General features: G+C 49.4%; 1 long non-coding RNA gene across 1 annotated transcript; it reads left to right on the forward strand.

The window, feature by feature from the left end:
- The first annotated feature begins 5,007 nt into the window (after positions 1-5,007).
- On the forward strand, positions 5,008-8,831 carry LOC132672913 (uncharacterized). Its single transcript, XR_009607775.3, has 3 exons — positions 5,008-5,642; positions 6,005-6,599; positions 8,196-8,831. It is a non-coding gene; the product is annotated as an uncharacterized LOC132672913 (long non-coding RNA).
- Positions 8,832-22,600: the final 13,769 nt, after the last annotated feature.

Here is a 22,600-nt window from a genome sequence, read left to right on the forward strand (position 1 = left end):
GTTAATTAATTAACTCACAGAGAGTTCAGAGAACCTCTGATCTATAGCTGGTGGGCCAGAAGTACAGGAAACAACCTGGGCTTGAGACTGGAGCCTGAAAGGGACAGATCGTCTTGTGGGACTGAGCCCTTAACCTGTGGGATCTGATGCTCTCTCCATGTAGATAATGTCAGAATGTGTTGAACTGTAGGACACACGGCTGGTGTTCCAAGAACTATTTATTGGTGTGGGGAACCACCCACCCAGTGTTGGAATTGGGTCCAGGAACCCCAACGAGACCCTTACCTCACACCATATATAAAACCAACTCAAAATGGATCCAAGTTCTAAATGCATGAACTAAAACCATAAAACTCATAAAAGGAAACTTAGGTGTAAATCTCCATGACCTTGGCTTAGGCAATTGTTTCTCACATATGACACCTAAAGCACAAGCAGCCAAAGGGTGGGGGTGGGGGGGGGGGGAATAGGAAAATTGATTTCATCAAAATTAAAGGCTTTTATGACTCGAAGGACATTCTCAAGAAAGTGAAAAGACAGCCCACAGAATAGGAGAAAATATTTGTAAGTCAGACATGATAAGGGCCTAATCTCCAGAATATATAAAGAACTCTTACAAGTCAACAATAAAAAGACAATCTGACTTCCAAATGGAGAAAGGATTTGAAAAGACATTTCTCCAAAGAAGATACACAAATGGCCAATAAGCACATGAAGAAGATGAGCAACACCATTAGCCATGGGGGAAAATGTGCAAATCAGAAGCACAGTGAAACACCTCCCCACCCGCCCGGATAGTTATAATTTAAAAATGAATAATAACAAGTATCATTAAGGATGTGGAGAAATCAGAATTCTCATATACTGCTGTGGGAACAAAAAATGGTACAGCTGCTTTCGCAAACAGTTTGATGGTTCTTCAAAACATTAAACAAGAAATTTGAAAACATATATTCAAGCAAAACTTACACACAAATGTGCACATCAGCATTATTCATAATAGCCAAAAAGAGAAACAGCCCAAACGTCCATCAAGTCCATTAAGAAAACGGGATATATTCGTATCACACGGTTGAATATTATTCAATGGAGTCTTCACATCCATTAGAATGGCCACTAACAAAGCGAACAAACAAAAAAATAACAAGTGTTGGTGAGGATGGGGAGGAACTGGAATACTTTTGCACTTTTGGTAAGGATATAAGATGGGGCAGCTGCTATAGAAAATAGGGTGGCAGGTCCTCAAAAAATTAAAAATAGAATTACCATACGATCCAGCAATTTGGCTTCTAGATACTTACCCAAAAGAATTGAAGGCAGGATCTCCGAGAAATATCTATATACCCATGTTCAGAGAGCATTATTCATAATAGCCAAGAGGTAGAAGCAACCCAGCGTTCACCCATTCAGGGATGAATGGATAAACAAAATGTGGTCCATACATACCGTGGAAGGAGATTCTAAAAGATGATACAACATGGATAAACCTTGAAGGCATTATACTGAATACAATAGGCCAGTCCCCCACCCCACCCCCCCAAAAAAAAGAAAAAAAGAAAAGATTCTGTACGATTCCATTGATGTGAAGTATCTAGAGAAACCAAATTTACAGAAACAGAAAGCAGAATGGTTGTGGCCATGGTCTCAGGGAAGGGGGAAGGGGGAATGGTTGTTTAATGTTTCATATCAGTGTCCCACAATGAAAAAGTTTTGGAAATTGATTGCACAACACTACCGAACCATGCACTGAAAAACCGTTAAGATACATTTTATGCTATGTATATTTTACCACAATTAACAATTGTTTTTTAAACGAAGTCCTGGGGCACCTGGGTGGCTCAGTCACTTAAGCGTCCAACTCTTGGTTTCGGCTCAGGTCATGAACTTGCGGTTCGGGAGATCGAGCCCCGTGTCAGGCTCTGCGCTGACAGTGCAGAGCCAAACTTGGGATTCTCTCTCCCTCTGCCCTTCCCCCCACTCAAAATAAATAAACAAACGTATAAAATAAAATAAACATAAATGAAGTCCTGTACACGCTACAACACAGATGAACCTTGGCGACAATATGCTGAGTGAAAGAAGTCAATCACAGAGGCAACATATTGCATGACCAGTTTTATACGAAATGTCCAGGAAGGGCAGATCCATAGAAACAGAAAGTAGCTTAGCAGTTGCCAGGGGCTGGGGGAGGAGGGAATGGCAACTGATTCCTAGTGCATACTGGGATTCTTTCTGGGGTGATGAAAATGTTCTAGAATTGGCAGTGATGGCTTCACAACCTGCGAATATACTGAGAACCACCAAAATGTACACATTAAAAGGATGCATCTTACAGTATGTGAATTATATCTCAATTTTTCTTTATTTTATATCGCAATCCCACTTGAGAGACATCCTACACATTATCTGACCAGTAATCTTCAAAACCCTTAAGTTCAGGGGCACCTGGGTGGCTCAGTTGGTTAAGCGGCCAACTCTCAACCTCAGCTCAGGTCTTGATCTCAGGGTCATGAGTTCAAGCCCTGCCTTGGGCTCCACACTAGGCACAAAGCCTACTTCAATTTTTTTTTTTTTTAAATTAAGTTCATCAAAATGAGGAATGTCACAGCCAAGAGGAACCCAAGTAGCCATGGTAACTAAATGTAATATGGTATCATCTGTGGGATCCTGGAAGAGTAGAAAGGACACCAGGTAAAAATGAAGGAATAATAAAGTATAGACTTTAGTTAATAATAATGTATCCAGGGACACCTGTGTGGCTGTCGATTAAGCGTCTGACTTTGGTTCAGGTCATGAGCTTGCAGTCTGAGTTCGAGCCCCACATCAGGCTCTGTGCTGACAGCTCAGAGCCTGGAGCCTGAGTTGGATTCTATGTCTCCCTCTCTCTCTCTGCCCCTCCCTTGCTCACACTCTCTTTCTCTCTCTAAGATAAATAAACATTAAAAAAAATTTTTTTAAATAATAATGTATCCATATCGGTTCATTATTTGTAACAAATACACCATTTGGAAGAATATTAATAATGGAGAATTGGGTCTGGAGTCATGGGAACTCTGTGCTCTCTGCAACTTTTCTATAAATCTAAATCAACGGCGAAACTAAAAGTTTATCTATTTACAAAAGCGGTTTACCCTATCGGGCAGGTAGTGGCAGGCTGGCGGGAGGGGGCTTGCTGGAAACTTCCCACACTAACTTTGGAGCCCCACTGCCGCCAAAGCACTGCCTAGAAAAGCTCTCTGGGGTTCTCCTTCTGGGCCCCAAGCATCCTGAGCTCTTGATTCGGACGGGTACCAGCGGGTTCCACCCAGACGGTTTGCCACAAAAGTGCCTGTTTCTTTCATTGCCACAAATGCTCCTTTCTCAGGGAGCGGGACAAGTGAAACCTGATAGGCCACAGGACCCCACAGCGCCACCGTCCGGGGTGTGAATCCTGGTGCTGCGTCTCTTCTCTGTGTTGTTATGGGAGAGAGCCCATCTTCCTGGGCTCGGGGTATGCAAGGCCAAGGGCAGCGTCATCCTGTACAGTCCTGGCCAGGCCGCTGACTGTATTTGCATTTGCATTTGTATCTGCCGGCTTGTGTTGTCTTTGGACTCCGCCCGGAAGCTGCCCAGATTTGCTCTGGCCCCCTGACATTACCATGACCAGGTGGTGCTATTTGCTCATGCTCAGCGGCCCTGAGCTCGTGCTGGGCCAACACTGAGAGCTGCCGACCCTCCAGGGAGCTCTCACACCTCCCCTTCCTCCACCTGGAGAGCTCTCCCTAGGGCCCTCAGCTCAGCTTCCATAAAGAGCATGCGTGATCCTTTGTCTCCGCAGCCCTGCTTTTGGAGGTCCTGAGCGTTCTCTGAGCAGGAAACAATTCTCTCCTGAAATCTGAGCGCACGTTTTACGTGTTGGCTACACTCGCCTCTTCCGGATCCTCTCTCCACCGATGCTACCTTTCACATCCTGGTCCAAACCCTCACACGAAGACGGATGAAAGTCAGGTCAAGCCCCCCTCTTGCTGGCTTCCTCTTTCCTCAAGAAGCGGCCCCCAGCTTTCGGGACTCAGGGGATGTCTGACTTCTCAGTAGATTCTGTGGGCACTCACCATGTGCCAACAGTAAACGGGGCATTTCTCAGGCATCGCGCCATTTAATAATTACAAAATCTCTATTGGATAGTAAGGACTTTATCCCCTTTGGCATATGTGCAAACGGTGGTTCAGAAAGGGCGAGTACCCTTCCCAGGAGCACACACTTCCATCCTCCTCATGGAGGTTCACAATGGACATAAGCGTGTTCAAAGTCCTGAAATGTCCTGCAGAGAACAGACCTGTTTAATTTTGTTTCCATCAAAATCTCCCGGACTCACTTTTCAAAAAAACTGAACACATACATATTTTGTTTATGTCGTAGACGGACGACCCGCCGCATCATCTTGTGTCAGTAGTGTTCTCCGGAAGACACTTTGGGACACTACATTGGGCAAGTCACTTGTTTCCAAGCCTCCGTGGCGCTTCTGGCCATGATGGGGTGACAGGTGGCTTCCTTCCCACTGTCAGCAACGAAAAACAGCACAAAGTACATGAAAAACTGCTTTCAAATCTTGGCTAACAGGCAGCTCAGGACTGTGATCCCCGAGAAGAGAAACAACATAAGCTGAGTCCCACCAATGCACAAGCGAGTGCCCTGAGGCGGGTGTCGGCCAAGTGAGTGCCGAGTGAATGGGGCACTTCACTCAGTCCCACGACCTGATCTGGGGGACCATGGTGGGTCGCGTGTCCTGGGGGAGGCTGACTGGGAGAGCAGGCAGTGGGTGGGCCTGGGGGGAGGGGATAGTTTTCCCTGGGTGTGTGTGTGTGTGTGTGTGTCGCTGTGAACCCCTCGACCTGTTCCCGGATTGGCTGAGGCCGCTGCACAGGCTGACAATGGAAATGCTTGCGCAGGAGAAACGCCTCTATTCAGGTGCCTCATGTCGATCTGCAGAAGGGGTAGCAGAGGCAGCTAATTTGGGGATTTGCTTGTCTTTGAATGGGGGTAATTACTGGGAGTTGCCAATTGTTCCAGATTGTTCCCTGGAAGAAGGGGAGGGGGGGCACTCTCCTGGGCTCTGCTGAGCGCTGCCCCCTGCAGGCAGTGTGGTGAGGTCACAGAGGGGTGGTCCGGGCTGGGGAGCCACAGGACAGAGTCAGGGGAGCCCAGGATCCCAGCAGGCGGGGCTGGGCCGCTAGGGCCCTCCGAGGTCACGTGACCCAACCCGCTCATTTTACAGCCGGAAAAACCGAGGCAGGAGGGAAGGGACTTGCCCAGGGGTGCGCCGCGTGGGCCCAGCCAGGCTGCTCGGCCCCAGGGAACAGCCTCCATGTTGGCCATGCTCCCCCGCCCCTCCCCCATCCCCGAGTCTGTCTGGAACTCCCCAGCCTGGGGGCTGTGCGCGTCAGGAACCCCCTGTCCTTTCTCTGACTGCAGGAGACCAGCGCAGTGGTGGGGTCACTGAGGCCAGCAGCCTCCTGGGGGGCTCACCGCGGCGTCCGTGTGGCCGGAAGGGCTCCCCATATCACACGGGGCAGCTGCACCCCGCAGTGCGCGTGGCCGACCTCCTGCAGCACATCAACCAGATGAAGACGGCCGAGGGCTATGGCTTCAAGCAGGAGTACGAGGTGCAGGGCCCCAGGCCAGCCGGGCCCCCTCGCCAGGGCCTCGCCTGGCTCCCCCTCACTGTGGACCCTGACCCTGGTCTGACCTCAAATCCACTCTCATGATCCTGGTTTTGACTCTAATCCTAAACCTGACCCTTATCTGATCCTTTCTCTGAACTTGACCTGCTTCCTAACCCCATCACTCCCCTCTCCTACTCTCTGCCTTCGTTTTGAACGCTGGTTCCTTGCTGATTAAAGGTAAATGCAGTCATTCATGCCAAGCCTCAGCGTTGGCCCTGACCTAGCCTTCACTGTGACTCAGCCCTCCAGCTTGCCTACTTTATCCCAGATGAGGGGCTAACCATCTTTTTCCTTCTTTATAGGGCTTCTTTGAAGGCTGGGATGCCATGAGGAAGAAACTGTCTCAGAGACCCATGCCTGAGAGTCCTGAGGGATGGCCTGAAGCCTAGGGGAGCAGGCAGGAGGCAGTCAGAAGGGGGCTCGGCAAGGGTCTCCAGGGTTCTAGCTCAGCCCAGCCATGAAGAGCCATCAGACCAGATGACCTCTAGCATCCCTGAGGAAACTGATTCCAGAAGGAAGAGCAGAAGGCTCTGGAAACAGGGAGCTGGGTAGCCTGGGCTTCTGTAGTCTCTCTCAGTGTGAGCTTTGCCAAGTCCTGTCTTTCTGGACCTTGATTTCTCCATCCATAAGACAAAGCTAATAACCCCAATGGAGCACCCCTCATGAGGCTGTTAAGAGACCATTGGCCTCATTCATCCCCCAAGTCCCAGGAGATGCTGAACTCGGTCATGCCAGCACTGGATGTGGAAAAGCAGCATGGCCCTCTTCCCCAGAACCTCAACAAGGACCCAGCATCAATGTCCTGCCACCTGACCGCCGCCAGCCCTCCCTTAGCTCCACTGATGGGGAACCCCCACATCTACCTCAACATGGCCCTGGTGGATGGGAGGGCTGCAGGTAAAGCACACCCTAGGGACCCCCAAACCCCACCCAGAAAAATGCCAGGGATGGAGGGAGGAGAGCTGGAGACTCTGGGAGGGTCCCCTCTGTGCCCACCTTCCTGGGGACCAGGCCTGTGGGATGATCCCCTCCCCTCTGGTGCTTTTCAGTTCAGAGACATCAAAGCCAGTGCTCCTCCTCCGTGTCCCCATCTACACACTTGGGGGCCTGGAGCGGAGGCTCTCTGGGGGTCCTGCCAGCCCTGTGAGTCTCTGAGCTGGGGAGGGCCACGTTGGGGCACCCCGGTGCTGGGTAGAGAAGCTGCTGGAGTGGCCCTGCCCCCTCCTGGGGTCCTTGACACCTGATCCCAGCCACAGGGGGTCGGCCCAGGAGCCAGAAGGCCCTGAATCTCAGACCACGCTGAACTTGTCAGGGTCTGTTTGGAGTGGCTGAGTCTACAGAGAGCCCCATCGGGTGCACGAGCCTGAGTTTTACGGTCTGGCTGGGACTGGCCTCCAGCAGCTGTTAGTCAGGCTACATCTGAGCCTTCAGGAAGTCCCAGGGAGGGGAGCTGGTGGATCGGGGAGGGATGCTCTGTATCTCTGCCCTTCCCTTTGCAGGATTACAAAGGGCAAGTTCAGGTTTGGTCAGAGGGTAAATCAGGGGCAAGGCCAGAAGAAGCAAGACTAGTGCTTGGCTCTAGGAGCTTGTGTTAGCCACTGAGGTCAGGAAGAGAGCGGGGGTCAGGTCAGGGAACTGGGTTTTAGGAGAAAAGCATCAGGAGAGGGAGACGTGGCACAGGTGGAACAAGGCAGGACACCAGGAGGAGACTTGGGGCCAGGGCACTGATGGGGAGAAGGCCAGGTACCAACACACCCGGCAGGTCAAGGTCAGGAGGGAGGAGCAGAGTCCGTGCCCATCACTGTCTGGGGAGCTAGGGTTGGGGTCTCAGACCGTCTCAGTCACCGAGTTGAAAGGAATTCAGAAACTTCCTTCGTTTATTTAAATGCAATGTCGAACCCCTGCCATACACTGGGTGCTGGGGATACTGAAGGGACAATACAGGCAGAGAGCCCTACTCTCCTAGACCCTCCTTACACGGGGCATGAGCGATAATCAGGCAAGCGTGAGATGGAATGTCAGCAGCTGGCCAGGGCTATGAAAAGCCATCAGGCGGGAGAAGTGGGTTGTGGGGCTCTCACTCACCAGCTGTGAGACCCCGGGCAAGTCAGCTGCCCGCTCTGGGCCTCAGTTCCCATCTGTAGAATGAGGATCATCCTAAAAGGATCAGAGGAGTCCATGATTAAGTGCCTCACTTGGTGCCAGATGTGCCTAAAGGGCTCCCTTCACAAACACACAGCAGAGACAGACGCACCCAGGCTGGGATGACCCAGGAGCGTGAGCCCAGTCCAGCCCCAGGCTCAGGCTTCCACAAGGGGTAGAGTGGGGGAGGAGGGGGCCAGCAAGGGGTCCCAGTCACTCCTGGCTCTGTCAAAAACTTGCTGTGTCCCTGGGTAAGACACTTCCTGCTTCTGGGCCTTAGGTTTCTCCACATGAAAACGGCCTGGGATATACTGACTCTGTTTGCACACTGGCTCAATCTTGCTTCCTCAGTCTCTCCGGTGGCCAGAGGACACAGGCTATTCCAATGGCTTCACAGTCCAACGTCGTTTCATCTGAATTACGAACTCATGGAACAGCACTACCCCCCGACTCATGCTGTTGACGCATCGCTTGGATCCTGGCCTGGCCCTCTGGGCCGGGCCCGGGGCTTTCTGGGAGAATGTCTACTGAAGCGGCAGCTGCCTCCTGGGAGCTTTCGGTCCATCAGGGAGCCAGAGAACCACAGCACCACTCGCAGTCCCTCCACCGGCAGTTTTGCAGATGACAGACTCTTGGAAGGAAAGCGTGTTGGACCAAAGGTGGGAGAGAAAATCTCCACGGGCCAGACCTGCAGACTGAGACTCACACGATGGGATTTCATATGCCCTAGTGAATTAAACATGCAGTGCAAAATAAATCAGCAGCTCGGGAACAGAGGAGGGAGACAGGCCTTGAGACGGGACTGACAGAGAGCTCAGTGTGAGCCCATGAAGTGACATACCTCTCGTGTCACCTGCCCCATCCAGCCCCGTCCCAACCAAGGCCTGGCCTGCGAGATGGAGGGAGGGCCCCCAAACCTGCTCAGTTTAGTAATAACAAGAACAATAGTGATAGTCTCTGCTCCAAAGGTTTACTCTGTATTATGTACTCACGTTAGCTCTCTGTCCTCACAAGTTCACATGGTTGGTATTATTAGTACCATTTTACACAAAAGAAAACCGAAGCTCAGGAAAGCTAAGTAATAAAGAGCTGGTAAGTGGCAGAGCTGAGACTTGAACCTCATTTTATCTGACTCTAAAGGCAGCATTCCTCTGTGCACATCCTGCCACTTTTTAGGCCATGTAAATAGAGATACGGAATCTAGGAAAAGGGAGGAGAGAACTCTATTCAACCGGGAGGCTCAGGCCCTTGAACCATCAGAGGCACACTTCAAGAGGCTCACGGATAAGCTGAGCATGGCCTAAAGGCGGGGCCTCCGAGCTGAGAAGGGCATGGGAGCAAGGTCATATTGATGAATCAATTAATCAATCGAAGCAGTATTTATTAGAATCCTACTACGTATTAAGTGCTCTTCTAGGTGCTTGGAGATGGAGAGGTGAAAAGGTGGACAAAATCCCTGCATTCCTGGAGCTTGCATTCTGATAGGGAAGACAGATAATGGTCACACAACTGCATGTTAGAAAGCGATGAGCATGGAGAGACTAGAGAGGAGGGGCTGCACTGGAGCGGGTGGTCAGGGAAGGCCTCTCTGAGGAGGTGATACTCGAGCAGACACCCGAAGAAAGTGAGAGAATGACTGTTGTGATCATTGTCGGGAGAATGAGCCAGTCACAGGGAGCAGCAGGTGCAAAGACCCTGCAATAGAAGTGAGTGTGGTGGGTGCGAGGACAGCAGAGAGCTCCGTGTGCTGGGAGCACAGCAGGTGGGGGAGGGCGGGAGGAGACAGATGAGAGGACTCAGCAGAAGAAGGACCCTTTGGGGTCTGCAGGCCAGGCGGAAGTTGGGGTTTCCTTTCAATGTTGAGGGGATTCATTGCAGAGTTTTGAGCAGGAGGGTGGTGCGGTCTGATTTGTGCTTTGAGATCGCTGTAGCTCTTGGGGAGTGGGGCCACTGAGGCTGTGGAGGAGGAGGGATCACGGAAGTTCGGGAAGACGAGGGTGGGGCCAAGTAGGGCATGAGAAGCAAGGGGTCATTCACACATGGAGTAACTGAAGGAATGAAATGTACATCCAAAAAAAGAGGAGGCCCAGGAGGATACAAGATCCCACCTCCAACTTCAGAAGGGTTTTCACGTGGACTTGAAGTTGGGCACGTTCTGCAGCCAAGTCAGAACCAGGATCAACGAGTGAGGCCACAGACAGCCGTCTCCACTGTCTGAAGATGGAGTGGCTCCTTGGCAGCCCCCCACACTGAAGGTGCACGGCAGAGGTCAGCTCTCAGAGCTGTGAGGTAGAATAGGCAGAGGTCAGCTTTCAGAATCGTAAAAATCTGAATTCAGATCATCCTGCCTTTTCTGCTGGTTATCTTTGCTGCCTTAGGCCACTTTTACCTCTCTGAGCTTCAGTTTCCTCATCCATAAGTTAGAACCAACACCTATCACACCGGATTGTTCAATAGAGTATGTGAAATGCCAAACACTGTGCCTGTGGGCCCTACCCCTTAGAAGGTACTCAGTAAGTGGCAGTGATGATGATGGTGACAGAGGTGATGGAGATGATGATGGTGCAAAGGAGAACGGTAATGATGATAATGGTAATGATGATGACAATGGTGGTAACAATGGTGATGGAGATGATGGTGGTGATGATGGTGATGATGATGATGGTGATGGAGGTGATGGAGATGATGGTGGTGATGATGGTAATGATGATGATGCTGATGGAAGTGATTGAGGTGATGATGGTGATGGAGGTGATTGAGATGATGGTGATGATGACAGTAATGATGATGATGGTGATGAAAGTGACTGAGATGATGATGGTGATGGAGGTGATTGAGATGATGATGGTGATGGAGGTGATTGAGATGATGGTGGTGATGATGGTGATGATGATGGTGATGAAGGTGATTGAGATGATGGTGGTGTTGATGGTAATGATGATGATGGTGATGGAGGTGATTGAGATGATGATGGTGATGACGGTAATGATGATGATGGTGATGAAAGTGACTGAGATGATGATGGTGATGGAGGTGATTGAGATGATGGTGGTGATGACAAAGAGAATGGTGATGATGATAATTTACCAGCATTAATGAAGGTTAAATTATTTCTATGGTTGGCAGTGGTTGTGTGGAAGGCATGCCACCACCAAGCAGACAAGAGAACTAGAAGGCCACTAAGTTCTCTTCAAATACTAAATTTTGATGAGAAAATTCACTACGAGGTAGCTCACTCCCTCCATTGACATCAGCGCCCCCTCTGTTGATTCTCCTACCATGGGAGAGTTAGACAGAGACAGTGCTATAGAGACAGTGGGTTGCAGACTCTTGCGCCACCAGGCACAGCCTCTGGACGGGGAAGCCCTGACCCAGATGGGGGTTGACACTGTGCTTGCCCATGTTCTGGGTAACTACGGGAGTCAGGGAGGCAGTGTATGGTCAGCTTGGAGTAGGCTCTTAGTTCTGTCAGCATTTACAGACATAACCACCCACACAGTTATAGTCAGTTGTCCTTAGATCAGAAAGAAACAGACATCTTCTCACCCAACTAACTCCTCTCATTTAACACAAGGGAAATTGAGGTCCTGGAGGAAAAGGGACAAGCTTAAGGTCACAGGTGAAGTCCAGGTATCCTGACTTCCAGTCTCACTCTTTCTACTTCAATAAGGTGGATCTGTTGTGCCAGTTATCAACTGATTGCCTCTCAGCTCCAAGTTCACCTTCAGTATCTGTTCTATATAATAGTGGGTTGAATTCCTTTCAGCCTTTCTCCTTTACAGCAAGTATAACATTAAGCTTTCTCAGTGAAAAGTGCTGAAGGAACACAATGAGAGAAAGGGGCTTCCCCTGCTGGTTCTAGCAGCTTCACAGTCAGTCAGCAGCATGGACCTGAGAACATCTGGCCATGCCTGGCCCCAGCTAGGTGCCCAGAACACGCATTCTTTGTGGCCTTGCAGCCCCACCCTGACCTGGTGATCACCCTGTGGTGACCTCCCCCACCAACACCAACACCCAGATTCCCTCTGCATGGCTTCATACCCAGCCATGAGCTGCAGCTGGCTGCACCAGATGGTTGCTTCCTGCTTGCCTGGTGACTGCAGACCAGCTCTGGCCTGGACAAACCACCGAATGTCTCTGCCATCCAGTAAGCTACAACTCCACCTTTTCTATGAGGTTTAGACCATCCTTGAAGAGCGGGACCCCTTCCAAGCTTGTCCTTCCTTGGGTACTCTTCCTCAGTCCTAGGGTAGCACATGAAGTTTCTTTTATTGTGTAGTTACTCTTTTTTTTTATTTTTTAATGTTTATTTATTTTTGAGAGAAAGAGAGACAGAGACAGAGTCTGAGTGGGGGAGGGGCCAAGAGAGAGGGAGACACAGAATCCAAAGCAGGCTCCAGGCTCTGAGCTGTCAGCACAGAGTCAGACACGGAGCTCAAACTCACGAACCACAAGATCGTGACCTGAGCCGAAGCCCAATGCTTAATCATGTCATACAGTTACTCTTTATCATAGTTTGATCGTGTTTTATATCACACTTGCCCTGCCTGAACCACCGTGTGGTTTCTATCTCCTGGTTAGACCCAAGTTAATACACTGTCAAAACTTGTGTGGGCACAAGTAATCGACAGCAATCCTCTTGCCTTCCCATGTGGGGCTGACCTACATTTACAAGTACCCATCTGGCTACAAAAGCCAGCTCCATCTAGCTCTTATTTTCTAGAATATTTTATTTAGAGGTCTCTGTTCACTTTATATCAGCCCTGTCCCGCTCTCCCTTGCACTAAGAGAAGTTGCTATTTTCTTACCAATTCCATTACAGTTCCTCTGGATTATCTGGGGTGTTGCCGGATCTCAGCCATCCATGACCCTGCCCCCAGATTATCTGTTAGAATACGCACTCATCTGCCAGAAACAAGGATCCAGAAAATAAGGTCTTAAAGCAATTATTTATTTTTCTCTCATATAAAAGAAGTCTGGATGTAGGAAGTCCAGAGCTGCTACAGTAGTGTCAACCTTAAAAGTAAAACAGTCAGCTATTTTACTAACAAAGTGGGTTTATTTGGGAATAGCAGGGGAATTGCAATTCAAGACATGCAAGCTATAGCAAAGCAGAGCTCAAAGGAGAGGGAATTTACAGAGAAAAAGAGGAAGTTGGGAGGGGCTGCTTTGAATGACAGCCCATTGGAGGAAAGCAGAGTTCCGGGGTGATAACAATTTCTCATTGGCTAAATTGTATTTTCTTATTGGCTGCGCTTGTTGCTGGGCAAAGAGAAATTCTTCCTTCCTCCTGCTGGGGTAGTAAAGTAGGATTCTTCCTATTGGAAATGCAAAATACTTCTCTTCCCCTTGGTGTCTGCAATTAAGGACGAGTGGTATGGTGTGAGAGCTCTCCCTTCAGGGCTTCCCAACAACATTTTTTAAAAGGTTTCGTGTATTCAGTTTCACAATAGATACACAAAGCTGTCAAATCCCCAATTTCCCTGTTTCTGTTCCACCATCCACAGTGGCACATGACTTTATCCTAAATGTTACCTCATGGTTACATGATGGCTGCTGAAGTTCCAGCCCTTGAGAGCTGTTTTTTAGGCAGGGAAAAAGGGGGGGGGCGGGGTAGAGAAAGGGGAAAGGGGCTCTTTCCAGCTGAAAAAAAAAAAAAAAAGTCCCAAAGAAGAATTTTCCTGGAAGCTGCTTCTACCACCTCCACTCATATTTCATTGGTCACTGCTATCTGCAAGGCAAAGCCACCCGAACGGCACTGGCCTCTTGTTACTAATAAATAAGGGAAGACTGGATTCTGGGCAGATGACCAGCAGTCTCTTCCACAACCAGCAACCAGGAGATTAAACGCAGAGAGAGCCTGAGACTAGAGCTCCAACCATAGAACTTCTTCCAGAAATCGCCTGAATGGGAGAAGAGAATCCCTTCTTCCTTACATCTGCTTTTAAAAATAGTTAAAAATAATGAAATAGCAATAGATATTCATTGCAGAACAATTTTTTAATAAAAAAAAAAAAAAAAACAAGGGGCGCCTGGGTGGCTCAGTCGGTTGAGCGTCCGACTTCAGCTCAGGTCACTATCTCGCGGTCCGTAAGTTCGAGCCCTGCGTCAGGCTCTGGGCTGACGGCTCAGAGCCTGGAGCCTGCTTCTGATTCTGTGTCTCCCTCTCTCTCTGCCCCCCCCCCCATTCATGCTCTGTCTCTCTCTGTCTCAAAAATAAATAAATGTAAAAAAAAATTTTTTTAAATCCCTCTTAATCCCACCATCCACTGTGATATTGTGGTTTATAATAAATATATATATTTGTTCTTCCCCCACTGTTCCAGGCACAGAGTTTCTAAAACCCTTGTAATTTCCTGTAGAAGAGCCTAAGGGGCAGCTTTTGTTACAATATTTAGTTTCCTTCTTAGTTCCTGAAATAGCTCCATAGCATGAAGGTGAAATAGGTGTCTTTTGTTATTCATAACCAGCCCCCTTTCAATGGCACCAGAGTTTATGTTAATGAGGTGACTTTCGCAAAGCCCCTAAGGATGGGGGCTGGTTGCCAGGGGAACCAACCACAAGATTAGAGGATAGGAACTTTTTTTTGAGTTTCTGTATTTATTTTTTGAATTTTTTAAATGTTTATTTATTTTGAGAATGAGACAGAGCGCAAGCAGGGGAGGGGCAGAGAGAGAGGGAGACACAGAATCGGAAGCAGGCTTCAGGCTCTGAGCTGTCAGCACAGAGCCCGACGCGGGGCTCGAACCCACAAACTGTGAGATCATGACCTGAGCTGAAGTCTGGCGCTTAACCGACTGAGCCACCCAGGCACCCCAGTTTCTTTATTTATTCTGAGGGAGAGCACGTGCAGGGGAGGGGCAGAGAGAAAGGAAGAGAGAGAATCCCAAGCAGCCTCCACACCACCTTGGCAGGAAGCCCAACTCGGGGCTTGATCTCATGAACCGTGAGATCATGACCTGAGCAGACATCAAGAGTCGGACACTCAACCGACTGAGCCACCTCCTGGGAGGGGAGAAGGGCTAGAGATTGATTTGATCACTAATAGCCAAGAATTTAGTAAACCGTGCCTACGTAATGAAGCCTCCATAAAAATCCCGGAAGCGTTCTGAGAGCTTCTGGGTTGGTAAACAGAAATGCCACCAGGTGCTGGGAGGGTGGTGCGTGCTAAAGTTCCCGGGGACAGAAGTTCCTGTGCTCTGCCTTCTGTATCTCTTCACCTGGCTCTTTGTTCATATCCTTTAATATCTTTGGTAATACACCAGTAATCTAATCTAATAAGTAAACTGTGTTTCTGGGGTTCCATGAGCTGCTCTAGCAAATTAATCAAACCCAAGGCAGCAGTTGTGGGAACCTCTGGATGTACGACTAGCATCTGAAGTTGGGGGACAGAATTGAATGGGGGCTGGGACTGGGACAGAATTGGATGGGGGCTGGGATCTTACAGGCTTTAACCTGTAAGATCTGACGATGTCTCCGGGTAGAGAGTGTCAGAATTGAGTTAAACTGCGGGACACCCCGCCGGCTGATGGTGAAGAATCGCTTGGTGTGGAAAAACCCACAATGCGGTGTCAGAAGTGAAAGAGTGCTACAGCAGAGGATTGAAGGCAGAGGAGCCTACTGGAGGGTGCTTTTCCTTTACATTAAAAATTGATTCAAAACTGTTGGTATTCTTGCACACTTCCTCCTGGGATTTCTTTTTCTCTGGGTGTATTTAGAAAGTACTTTATATCCAGATCATCTATATGTTGGGGTTTTTTTCCCCCTCTCACCCCTATTTTATCAGTATCTCCCCCGCATGAATTTCTTTTTGACTGTCTCGTTTTTAATGGCTACAATTACATTCCATCACGTGGTTGTTCTGTAACGGATGTAGCTAATCCCCCATTGTCAGGCATCTAGATGGGTTCCATCTGAATGTGTCTCTTAGCAGGGATGTTGGATGACTGACTCTTCACATAGATCTCTGCCTCCATCCGATTATTTCCTTATAACAGATTTGTGGACTTATCGGGGCAATAGGTATGGGTATTTTTCTTTCTTTTTTATTGAGGTATAATTGAAATACACTATCGTATTAGTTTCAGGTGTACAACACAGTGATTCGACGTTTATATACATTGGAAAATGATCACCATGATAAATCTAGGTACCATCTGCCACCATACAAAGTTAATACAGTATTATTGGCTCTATTCCCCAGGCTATGCAATATATGCCCATGACTTACTTATTTTATAACGGAATTTTTCTAGGTGAGTCTTTTTAAGGCTTTGGGATTTTTTTTAATGTTTATTTATTTTGAGAGAGACAGACAGACAGCGTGTGAGCAGGGGAGGGGCAGAGAGAGAGGGGGTGACCCAGAATCGGAAGCAGTCTCCAGGTTCTGAGTTGTCAGCACAGAGCCTTCTGCAGGACTCGAACCCACGGAACTGAGATCGTGACCTGAGCTAAAGTCAGACGCTTAATTGATTAAGCCAGCCAGCTGCCCCAAGCCTTTGGATTTGCTTTGCCAAATTGCTGGCCTGGGTTCTGCTCCCCATGCGGGGTTAGGAACGTCCTCAAATGGTTTCTGAGGCCCTCCTCACCTCCTCCCAACACCAGCCTCAGCCTCCTCTCCCGGGCTTCTCTAAGGAAACACAATGGAAAAGTTTATATTCTGAAATATCTAATCAGGTATTTATCTCTAAGTACTTTAAAAAGTCAACATAATTACTCTAGTCCCATTAAGTTTAATTTGTAGCAAATTAAGCATTTAGCATGAGGTTGGGGTTGCTTTGCTGGTTTCAGTGGAGCTAGGGCTTGGCTGTTGACAGCAGGAGCCGAGATGCCAGCACAGGCTGGGTGGGCAGTTTGGGGGGGTGGCAGGGGGGACCCTCAGTGCCTTGGATACCCTGCCCCGAGTCTCCTGGGCCAGCTCGGCATCCACCTGCAGCAGAGAAATGCAGTAGTGGGCCGTTCCTGGCACACTCCCCACTCAGATCCTGCTTCCCGAAGCTTCTCTGCCTGGGGGATTCCCCAGTGCTTGGGGGTTTCTCTCCATTGTCTAGGAGGGGTTTGGCCACCCAGGCACAGGGCAGCCTGGAAGTGCCAGGGACTTGACACCCCAGGGCACCCCTCAACCAGTGAGGGATGGAAATGAACAGATAAATAACCCAGCTTCCCCTTGAGGGACAAGTCTAGGGCACATCCCACACACTTCCTTGGAGGTTCTCCAGCAGGACTAGGCCTGTGGTGGGACCTGCTCTCCCATTCAGGCTTTGGGGCTTTTCTCCCTGCAGGCCTCTGTCCCTTCCTCACTGTGCCTCTTGGGATCACCTCCCATATAAGCCACCTGCATTTTCGGAGGAACCCAAACCCAGATAGGGCTGGATCACTCCAGAAAGATGGAATGGAGGGTTGGAGAGGGCAAGACAGAAGAGCAGGACAGTGATGGGCAGAATAGGGCATGGTGAAACCAGACTTTTCCCCATTCGAGCCTTTTGAGACCCTAAGCAGAGGAGGCAGCTAACCTGTGGCCAACCCCTGGTTCTAGGCACTGAACACCTGCCTTTTCCTGAGGAAGTATTATCCATCCCAGCTAGTGTCTGAGGCTCTTCCTGTTCACATGATCACCATTCTTTTACCTCTCCAGCCTCCATCTGGGGCCCAAAGCCTACTGGGAGGTCTGCCTGATGTCACCTTCCAGCCAGGTGGCTGGGGGTGACATCAGCCCCATCTCAACCATTCTATGGCCAGGCGCCAGGTGCTCCTGGACAACTCTTTACCCCCTAGCCTGGTCTGACCTTCCTTCTCCTGCCTTTAAGACCCCTGCCCCACATATCCTACCATGATAGTTAATTTTATGTGTCAACTTGGAGGGTGATTTGGGTAAGAGTAATGTCTAAAGCAGTAAACTTTGAGCAAGCAGATTGCCCTCCCAAATATGGGTGGGCCTCATCCAATCAGTTGAAGGCCTGAACAGAATAGAAACACTGACCTCCCCAGGCAAGAAGGAATTCTCCATCAGACTGCCTGTCCAGGCTGCCGGTCCCCATGGCAGATTTTGAACTTCCCAGCTTCCGTAATTGCAGGAGCCAATTATTTATAATGAATCTCTTTATACCTATGTATATGCAACCTATTGGTTCTGTTTCTTTGGAAAAGCCTGACTAATACATCTTCCCAGACCAAGAGCCCAGGGTTCCCAGGGCTGTTCTGATATTGATCAGGTAGCCTCCCAAAGCCAGATGTCCTGGGTCCAGAGGCCACATCTTTGCTTGGCTCCCTCCCCTGCCCCAGAATTCTCCCCTCACCCCCTCTTCCCAGGGAGCCACTTTCTCAAGAATCCTCATCTCAGGCTCAGTTTCTAGGGAAGCCAACCCCAGTTGATTGGTAGTGGGTATGGTCCTAGGAAGACTCTAAGATGAAATTGTGCAGTGAGGACCCCATCACTGGGGTTACAGGGAGTAGCAGCAGCTCCTGACCTGTGGTAGCAAGTGCCATTAGTAAGACATCTCACTATAGGGAACAGGTGGAGGGGGGACACTGGCTGGGGGCAAGGTCTCTGGCACCAGAAAGTGGGAGAGGAGCATCATTCGAAGGAAATTGGAACTGTGAGCTATGGTTAAGTACCACTGATACATGAAGATCGAGAATTATAGACTCAGATTTATGAGGCTACAATTTGAAGCAAAATGTTCATCAGAAAACCCACTTGGCAACATATAAGAGACCCCAGCTCTGTAGCAGAGACCAGGCAAAGGATGTCTTTGTAGCGGTTGCTGAGCTTTAAAGAAGGACGAACTCTCTGCCCAAGAAAGTCTTCTGATAGGCCAGGAGTAAGTCGCTGAGACTTGGAGTGAGGTTATCTGGAGGGATGGACTCGAGAACCCAGATTCCCCTGCACCTCTGAGGCCTGCAAAGTGACCTGTTCTTCCTTTGCTGAAAGACTGTGCAGAGGCCCCAGGTGTGGGGGTACCATATGCCCTAACACAAGCCTTCTTCAGGATCTGCCCCCCTACCTTTCCTTTGGCCACCAAACCCATAACTAGGCTCAAATCTGAGCATAAGCTATCTGCTGAAGTACTCGGCCTGCCAGGGGAGGAGAGAGATTATATATCCAAGCTGCTGCAGGACCCGGCTGCAAGGACCATCAGGAACCCAGGAAGTGAACTGGAAATGGGTTGTGGAGGTGTTGGATCAAGGAAGGCAGAATACAAAGCCAGACAGAACAACATGTTGATATAGGACTGCCCTGTGACACCGGGTTTAACATTCTGGGGAGCACCTGTTCCAGAACAGGCAACTATAGGGATGATAGGACCCCACTATGGTACATGCCATAACTGTCATAGTGGACAGCAAGTTTGGATGGCAGCCTCATGAAATTTAAAAACTGTTGAGCATTAAAACACACTGGTAGGAGATTGAAAAGACAAGCCACAGACTAGGAGCAAAGATCTGTAAATCATATATCTGATAAAGGACATGTTTCCAGAATATATAAAGAACTCTCTCAAATCAACAACAAAGAAGATAAACAACGTGATTTTAAAATGGGCAAAAGACTTGAACAGATACGGATGGCCAATCCATACGTGAAAACACAAATGGAAACCACAGGGAGATATCACTGCACATGCGAAATGGTGACAGTCACAGACTGAGGATGTGGGGAACCCCGGCTCCCCACGCGGCAGGTGGCAATGGAATACAACGCAAGCCCTTTGGAAACCAGTCTGGCAGTTTCTTCAAAAGTTAAGCATGCCTCCTACCACATGACCCAGCCATCCCACTCCTGGGTAATTTACCCAAGAGAAATGAAAACATGAGCTCACTCAAAGACTCGTACCCAAATGTTCGTAGCAATTTTATTCGTTAACATCCAAAACCTGGCAATGACCTAAATGCCCATCACCGAGTGAAGGGATTAACAAATTGTGGTCTATCCATATAGTGGATCACCATTCAGCAATAAAAAGGAGCGAACTATTGATTCACACAACCGCAGTGAATGAAGCTAAAAATAATTAGGCTGAGTGAGAGAAGCCAGGCTAAAAAGCACCTGTCCTAGGATTCTAGCTACATAAAACTCTGGAAGATGTAAACTACAGTGACAGAAAGCAGAGAAGGGGCGCAAAATGGGAAAAGGGAGAGGAAGGTAGATGGCTCTCAACTTGTGGTCCACTGGGGCTGGGAACTCTCTCTCTCATGTTGAGCTGAGCCCCTGCCTGTCTCAGTGTCTTTCCAGACTGTCCGGTCCTGGAGTGAGTGTCTGAGGAACCAGGTGAGATCTGACGGCAGGGATGAGAGGACCCCTCCTGCACTGAGGCAGCTCTCTGGGACAGTTACAGCTGCCGGCCCAGGGCCATCCTGGGTCATGAACAGTCTCTCCTATGTCAGCTGGGAGATGGGCCCCTCCCAAATCTGCTGCAGTGTCATTAAGACAGAAAACATTTGTTCCATGGGGCTCCTGATGGCCTTCAGAAACTGCAAGTTAAACACCAACCAAGAAGGGCTGCTCAGGGCTTAACCCTCCCCTCCCCAGCCCAGGCCTCGGCCGATGGGGCCACAGATCACTGGCCTGGACTCTCAGGAGCCTCTCTCGGCTCTTCTCCGCCTGGAAGTGAATGGGTGGGTGTGGGGGCAGGAGGGGGGGTGCACAGGGAGAAGAGGAACCTTTGAGGCTCTGGGTTCAGGTGTTTGTAGCCTGAGGCCGGTTGGAGAACAGAGCACTGGGGGACTCACCTTGGGGGCTGGACAATTTGGGGCCACTCCCTTAACCTCTCTGTGCTAGCTTCCTACAGGGTGGAGGGGCCTCCCAGGTCTAAGGTTCCAGGGTCCGTGTTCCACAACAGGTAGGAACCTGCTGGTAGGGCCTGGTGGTCTTCCCCGAGAGGCCTGATGTGTCCATGTCCCCCAGGTCCATGCACTGAAACCTGTCACCTGTGGCCCCAGTGGGGAGGCCAGCCCTCGGGACAGAGGAGAGCAGGTGACCTGGGTGAGCTGACAGAGGGGAGGGAGGCCCTGTTACCCAGTGTCCCCTGGAAGCCCAGCAATGTGCTGGGACACCCCCCCAACACACACACACACAGACACATACACACACACTACACTGCCTGGGGCCAGCCTCACAAGACAGAGTGGTCTCACCTCAATGCCTTACCTCCCTGTGTGTGCACATGCAGTCTCCCTTCCTAGCCTGCCTTCCTCTCCTCCATCCATATCCTACACAGCCCAAGGTCTGCCTCCTCCAGGAAGTCTTCCCCGATGTCTCACAGCCAAACCCCTCATGTCTCCACCCAGCTGGCCCTCTGGTTGTTTCATTACACCACACAGTTTTGGATTTTGTGCCATGAGGCCCAGATCCAAACATGAGCTCATTTCATTATCTCACTGGGAGATTTCCTCAGTGCTAGCTTGGAGCCAGCCATGTGGTGGACACAGAGGGAATGAGAATAATCATCGACCAAGCACCTGCAGATGCCCCCGTGCCTGGTCAGCCCACGTGGGATCCGGGCAGGCTCCTCGCCCTGTTGGGAGGGTGAGGACCCGAGATCCAGAGGCAGGAGGAAGGTGCTCAGGTCCCACAGTGAGTCAGTGGCTGGGATTCGAACCCAGGCCAGACTCCAAGTCCCACCCCCGCCCCCGTTACCTGCCCCCAGAATTCTCTTTTTTAACTATTAATTTGTTTATTAATTTGTTATCCATTCATTACTTCCTTCATTTGGTCAACTAACATGTACAGAACAATATTACTGTCTGTATTCAATAAACTGCACATGAAATTTCTGGCTAGTTTAGTAACTCATCACAAGTCCATCACCCTAAACATCGTCGATACTCCACCCCAACCCCCGACCCCTAGTAAGCCCCATTGAAATCTCTGTTTTTATTCTTTCACGTGCTTGATTACTTTTACATTTCAAACATAAGTGATATCATACAGTACTTGTCTTCTTCTGGCTGGCTTATCTCACTTCGCATAATGCGTTCGAGGTCCCTCCATGTTGTCGGAAATGGCAAAACAGCCTCCTTTCTCGCGGTTGATTAATATCAACCCATTGTGTACGTGTACCACATCTTTTGTGGCCATTCGTCCATCGATGGGCAGGGGGTTGCTTCCGTATCTTGGCTATTGTCAATAATGCAGCAATAAACATGGGGGCACATACATCTCATCAAATTCCTGTTTTCATCTCCTTTGGGTACTGGATCAATATGTATGCTAGATCTATTTTTAATTTTTTTTGAGAAACTTCCATGTCGTTTTCCATAGCGGTTGGGCTGATTTGCATTTCCACCGACAGTGCCCAAGGGCTCCCTTTCCCCCTCATCCTTGCCAACATTTGTTACTTCTTGTCTTTTTGATACTAGCCGTTCAGAGACATGAGGTGCTCTCTCACTGTGGTTTTGATTTTCCTTTCCTTCACTGATGATGAGTGACATTGAGCATCTTCTCATGCGCCTGTTGACCCTTTGGATGTCCTTTTTGGGAAAATGCCCGGAACTCCTTAAACCCCCTCAGCTGGGGGAGGATTGGTCCTGGATCCTGGAGATGTCTGGTCATACAAGTGGGGCTCAGGTGGCCACAGCTGTGCAGGGGAGGGGAGAAACACTGAGCAGTAAAACAGGGTCTCTTGGTGGAACCAGGGCAGGGGGACAGAGGCACCTAGGGAGAGTGCAAACTCTTTTTTTTTAAGATTGTTTGTTTGTTTAAATGTTTTTGTTTTGTTTTGTTTTGTTTTGTTGGAGAAAGAGAGAGAGCACAAACA

The sequence above is a fragment of the Panthera onca genome, chromosome C1 (genome assembly GCF_046562875.1).
Source record: "Panthera onca isolate mPanOnc1 chromosome C1, mPanOnc1 haplotype 2, whole genome shotgun sequence".
NCBI classification, from domain to species: domain Eukaryota; kingdom Metazoa; phylum Chordata; class Mammalia; order Carnivora; family Felidae; genus Panthera; species Panthera onca.